This window comes from Misgurnus anguillicaudatus, chromosome 21 (genome assembly GCF_027580225.2).
Source record: "Misgurnus anguillicaudatus chromosome 21, ASM2758022v2, whole genome shotgun sequence".
NCBI classification, from domain to species: Eukaryota; Metazoa; Chordata; class Actinopteri; order Cypriniformes; family Cobitidae; genus Misgurnus; species Misgurnus anguillicaudatus.
The window spans coordinates 11,114,623-11,120,295 of record NC_073357.2 but is presented as its reverse complement, the minus strand read 5'-3'; the positions used below and the strand labels follow the sequence as shown (position 1 = coordinate 11,120,295).

At 35.8% G+C, this 5,673-nt stretch overlaps 1 long non-coding RNA gene across 1 annotated transcript; it reads right to left on the bottom strand.

The window, feature by feature from the left end:
• Positions 1-2,147: 2,147 nt before the first annotated feature.
• On the bottom strand, positions 2,148-4,492 carry LOC141352875 (uncharacterized). Its single transcript, XR_012359949.1, has 3 exons — positions 4,377-4,492; positions 4,010-4,089; positions 2,148-2,917 (listed from the first exon to the last, which is right to left on the bottom strand). It is a non-coding gene; the product is annotated as an uncharacterized lncRNA (long non-coding RNA).
• Positions 4,493-5,673: the final 1,181 nt, after the last annotated feature.

Sequence of the window (5,673 nt, the reverse complement as noted above, 5' to 3'; positions counted from 1 at the left end):
CATGGGGGGGCACAAAGGGGCCAGTACAAATCTTAGGGTGGCACAATAATTTTTTTTATTATGCCTGAATCTAATGGTCAACAGTTTTCCCATTGTATTAATACTACTTGGAGTATTTATTCTTATTTATTACTAGTATATGATTAACTCGAGACAAATAAAATTTTCTTATTACCCTCATGTTTATTTAGTGCAAATTCAATTAAAATGAGAGTAAAGTACAAAAACTGACAATTAACTGCTTAAGTAAAACATTACACTGTTGCAGTACATTTCAAGAAAAGTGCAAATCTCTAATTAAACCACTGGATGCATTTTACAGTATCAATAGAACACACCAGTTTTCATTGTTTCACATGAAAACCTGTAACAACTTAAAGGGATAGTTCACCCAAAAATAAAAATTCTGTCATCATTTACTCATTTTTTGTTCTGATAAGCACAAAGGAAGATATTTTAATAAATGTTTTGAACCAAACCATTCATGAACCCATTCACTTCCATAGTTGAAAAAAAATAACACACTGAAAGTAAATGGGGTCCACAAACGGTTTGGTTACAAAAATTTTTCAAAATATTTCCCTTTGTGTTCATCAGAACAAAGAAATGTAACAACATGAAAGTGAGTAAATGACAGAATTTTCATTTTTGGGTGAACTATCCCTTTAAGTAAAACCTATTAAGTACTTAAAATGTCATATTTGTACTAGAACATTTTTTACAACACTTTCTGGGCAAAACACTAAAACAAAGCATGGAGATACACATTTTTGAGGTTACACGAGTGCATGTCCAGAGAAATCTACAATACACAGAAAACAAAGCACATAAAGCTACCATTGACCCTTTTTTGTCTGTATACTGTACTTTCTCTCCTACAAATTATCACTTATGTTGCAGCACATGTAAATTTGAAATTGAAGGAAGATAATCTCACAACTCTAATACAGTTAACATAAGCACATCACAGTAGAAATTTGCATATTTACACATGAAAACTAACTTAACACTGTGATAATTTGACTGTGTTCTGCGTTTATTAACATATTTACACAATTGAAGCTTAAAGCAGTTTTAACCTCCTGTTACCATGTCTTTGTGCAAATTCAGTAACAAAATTATCCAGATTAATGGCCCGAGCTCTTTCTGACTCCACACTCAAAACCCCTAAATTACTCAGCCTTTCATCACTCATGGTGTTTCTTAGATATGTCTTTGTGCGCTTGAGACCAGAAAAACTACGCTCACAAGCTGCTGTGCTGACAGGCAGAGCAAGGGCAATTTTACACAGTTTAAAAAATTCATTAAACACCTCTTTAAAAGGCTCAAGAAACTCTGTCAATTCTAGTAGGTTTTGGGGTGTTTTTACTCCATTTTCCTGCTTTCTCAAAATCAGTCTTTTTAGTTGAGGAACCTCGTGTGTAAGGTCTTCAATGCAGCATTTATATTTTAAGGCAAACGCAGATATTGCAACCTTGTCACAGAATGTTGGACTGGCAGGGTTTACAGCCTGTATTCCTATTAGTGTTTCACAATTTTCTTTAGAAAATCTCCTCTTTAATTCACAGAGCAGAACATCAAGGACAGGTATGAAAGTGGATGTATAAAATGTGGCTTTGTTCATTTCCATTTGTCTTTCTGATATTGGGCCGGTAACATAATGTCCATCTAGTCTGGAGCTGACTTTTACTTCACGTTTTGGAGCTGCAGGTGAAATGTTGCACTGTTCAGCAAGACTCATAATATTGTTCCAGATCTCCTCAAAGTGTGACCTCTGTCTGTAGTCATTAAAAGTATCAACAAGATAACCAACAAGGGAAACTGCAGTGCCAAGGTTCAGTTGTGGAGACTGTAAAATATCAGACAAGTGTTTTGCATCTCCAAAAACTTGAGTGAAGGTTAATAGCAGTCCAACAAATCTTAAATCCATTTGGGCTAAAAGACCACGTGCCTCAACAGCTCTCTCTCCGTTTCTTTCCTGCGAAATCTCCCCAAGTACATGTAGGATAGCTGGTAATCTGTCTTTCACTGTTTTACAGGCAAGATATCTACATGTCGTATGTCGTATGCTTGGCCTACTAAATTATTTTTATAATCAAGGCCATAACACTGAAGCTTCTGAATGATTTTCTCTGTTAGAGCAGCAGCATCTAAGTGTTCTGCAGCCTCAAAATGAAGCAAGCTTTCATGCACTGCCCCACTGTAGTAATATCCTTCTTTCTTACATCTTTTGTTTCATCTACCATTATACTAAAAGACTCACTTTCTTTAACCTCCTTAATTATAGATGAACGGACCATTTCAGCAAGACAATCAAGTATTTCATTTTGTATTCTGTGACTTGTATATGTTGCATTGCGTTGTTTTGTCATCTTTCTTTTAACAGTTTCATCATGTTTTGCCATCAAGTCCATTATAGCAAGGAAATTACCCTTATTACCATCTGTATCCCTGTGGCCTCTTTGAGCTATATGTTGTGTTGCTGTGAGGAGCAAGACCTCAGCAACTGTTTTTATATATTCACGATTTTCTTTGACCAATTTATTGTACTCATTACTTAAAGAGTTCATGAGAGAACAGCTGGATGTAGCTGATTGTTTATACTCTGTCCATGCTAACATTGCATTAATGTGACATTCTGATTTTGAGTGAGCTGCAAACCCTCCATCTTTGTAAGTGGCTTTTTTCCAGTTTCGGAATCCTTGAACAGATGTAAAGACTGAATCACCAGAGTTAGGAAGGCTGAAGTGTCTGCAGGCATAGCAGTAAGCGGAGTCTTTACTCTGGGAGTATTCTAACCTTTTGTGAGTGTTGTACCATTCTGCCTTAAAACTGCGTCTTCTGTTTAACTGGAGGGTTCTTGGAAAAAGCTTTAGTCTGGGCTGTCTTGGATCCTCTGCTCGGGATTTAGATATATCTATAATAAACCAAAAATCATTATTAACAGTGCAATTCACTAATTATATATGATCCTTCATTAACTAATTAATTGAATACTTAAATTTCAAAGAGACACCTCTCCCCAGTTCACTTAAAATATTAATTGAACAATTTTAATTTCTAAATAAGTACATCTCAAACTTTCTGATTTTATAAGCCTGCATACTTTTCGACTTACAATTTCTTCTAATATATTATACTAATAAGTATTCTAAAGCTTATAAATATATTTTAAAAATATCAAAAATATTGTTATTAGTTTTAAAAAGTTGTAATTTTGTGCAGGTCCCCTGGTTGAGAAAAGCCCCCTTAAACATTTTTAGGACTGTTTGTAGAGAAGTTTACAGTATAATGTGTTCTTTTATTCTAAGTGTATAGCAGTCCTACCTGATAGGTCTGTGTGAGCAGTTGGCTGTCCCAGCTCCTGCCTGTCTGTCTTTTCCAGCTCCTGCCTGTCTGTCTTTTCCAGCTCCTGCCTGTCTGTCTTTTCCAGCTCCTGCCTGTCTGTCTCTTCCAGCTCTTGCATGTCTCTCTCTTCCAGCTTTTGCATCTCTCTCTCTTCCAGCTCCTGCCTCTCTGTCTCATCCAGCTCCTGCCTCTCTGTCTCATCCAGCTCCTGCCTCTCTGTCTCATCCAGCTCCTGAATGTCACATTCTATACTCTCTTTCTCTTGATGCTTCACTCTTTCATCACATGTCCCAGAGTTTACTGATCTTTTGCTGAAGAATGTTGATATATCTACTGTCTTCCTCTTCATTTTGAATTTTTATTAAAACCCTATTTGTAAATATATTTTCAGTGTTTGGTCGATACATGCTAATTCACTTACCGTTCTACATATATGTGATTATAAAAACAAATGATAGTAACTTTACATCAGATGTTGCCAAAAACTGCAAATTCAATAATTTACAGATCAGCTGATGGAGTAAAATTAACCAAAAATGTATAGTGCTTGATCAACATGTTAACAACAAAAAGAAAAACATGTAATACAATTCCTTAGCAACTAGCCTAATCTAAGTTAGTCAAACACGTATGAGAGTTTTATACAACACTTTTTACTTACTTGTTTGTGAGTTTCGTCTCCCTCTCATCTCTCGTGAAACGCTGATCAAGAGACCGAAGCCGGTTGTGGATTAAATGTTGCTAAAAACCGCAAATAATTTAAGGATCAGATCATGGTGGAATAATATTAATCTATCAAAGATGAGTATCAATCGATCAACATTTCAGTATCATAAAAAGCTAAAGTTAAATCCAATAACGTTATGCCCGTTGCCATGCAGTTTACCATTAGAGCTAACGTTAGCCTAAAGTAGCCAAACATTAACGTATATGAGCTTCTCTAAGTTTACAGCTCAGCATTAACAGTGATTATCTTAGCTTGACACAATACGCGTTATATAACCTATAATAAACTGAGTTTTACTTACTAGTTTGTGAGTTTCGTCTCCTACTCCTCTCATGCATGCACGCATTGCTGAGCGAACAGGACGTCACTCACTTGCACGTCACATGGATGGTAGTGCGGCTGCGCGTAATCGCGGCTTCGCGGGTAAAGAAGAGGGGAGGGGTATAGTATTCTATTTAACACATTATACAATTATTATAATTTTTTAATGCTTTTTAATGTACATTTAAATGAATAAATATTACCACTATTATTCAAATTTAAAAATCTTATCTCATAAAATTTAAAAAAATATATTTTTTGGGGGGCCACTGGGGGGGCCAGTGACTTTTTTGGGGGGGCCGCGCCACTGTTGATTGCTATCAGCAAAACCATGGTTTTACCACAGTAAACCATGGTTGTCAAAACCTTACATGGTTGTAAGGGACAAAACTTATGGTTTCTCTTTAGTGTCTAATTCTTTCATTTAACAAATTTTATATTGAGGGCATCAAAGTTATTTAAAATATTTGAACTTTTTTTAAGTAACGCAATAGTTACTTTGCCTGGTAATTAGTTACTTTTATAATGATGTAACGCAGTTACTAACTCAGTTACTATTTTTGAGAAGTTATTAGTAACTATAACTAATTACTTTTTTATAGTAACATTGCCAACACAGGTGGGGGGGTCTATTTGAGTGATCCGTGAGCGCGCACCTATCCAGGATTGGTTTCACCTGGCTTAAAGGGTACAGAGAATGAAAAAACATTTTTACCTTGTCTTTGTTGAATAATGGTAGTCTACCCACATTCACAAACATACAAAAAGTTCTAGACGTTCTAAACATCTCAGTCTCATAGAAATTCCTCTTTTAGAAATGTCAGCCAGAAAACAGCCCAATCTGAAAAACTGATGCTTATGACATCACAGGCATCTCCCTGCCCCTTCACTTTAAAATAATTGGCTACATTTTTTGAGTGGCAGCAAAGTCAGCCAATCAGTAACGAGATTGCAAGTTAAGCCAGTAGGGGGAGCCAAATAGGTGCAAAACCAATTCAATTCAATTTTATTTATATAGCGCTTTTCACAAGTGTTAATTGTTGCAAAGCAGCTTTACATGAGAAGATGTAGAGGAGAACACAGAAAATTAATAGATAATATAAGTAGTAGAGATAGCGGCTAAGGTTAAACTGTACAAGCGAGCATGTTAATAATGTAACGTATACAGTAAAGTGCTAAGTTAAGCCAAAGTTGGCTGACTCTCCCTGGGACAAAAAACCCCTAGGAAAAAAAAACCCAATGGGAAAAACTCCTAGAAGGACAAAAAAAAAAAATAT